Source organism: Sinocyclocheilus anshuiensis, unplaced genomic scaffold, assembly GCF_001515605.1.
Source record: "Sinocyclocheilus anshuiensis isolate Anshui unplaced genomic scaffold, SAMN03320099.WGS_v1.1 scaffold62, whole genome shotgun sequence".
NCBI lineage: Eukaryota > Metazoa > Chordata > Actinopteri > Cypriniformes > Cyprinidae > Sinocyclocheilus > Sinocyclocheilus anshuiensis.
The window spans coordinates 272,747-273,005 of record NW_015544180.1 but is presented as its reverse complement, the minus strand read 5'-3'; the positions used below and the strand labels follow the sequence as shown (position 1 = coordinate 273,005).

Below are 259 nucleotides of genomic sequence, written 5' to 3'. Positions count from 1 at the left end.
AACACATTAATTACAAAACTACTTATTCTGCTAAAATATGACCAAAATGCATTACAAATAATTATTTAATAAAGCATTAAAAATAATTATTTAATTTTTATTTTAATTAAACATTTTAATTAATTATTTAAAAAATTTCCATTAAACATCAAAATTCATTTAATTGTATGAAAAATAAAAAACAATTTAAGTGTTTAGATAAAATAAAAAATTAAACATAAAAAATAATTTTACAAATTGTTTTATTAAATAATTGTTT

The 259-nt window shown here is 12.4% G+C and overlaps 1 protein-coding gene across 3 annotated transcripts in view; it reads right to left on the bottom strand.

Moving 5' to 3' along the window:
- The window catches only part of LOC107696333 (ubinuclein-2-like), a 57,217-nt gene that overhangs the window by 2,819 nt on the left and 54,139 nt on the right, over window positions 1-259 (bottom strand). The window lies entirely within an intron of this gene.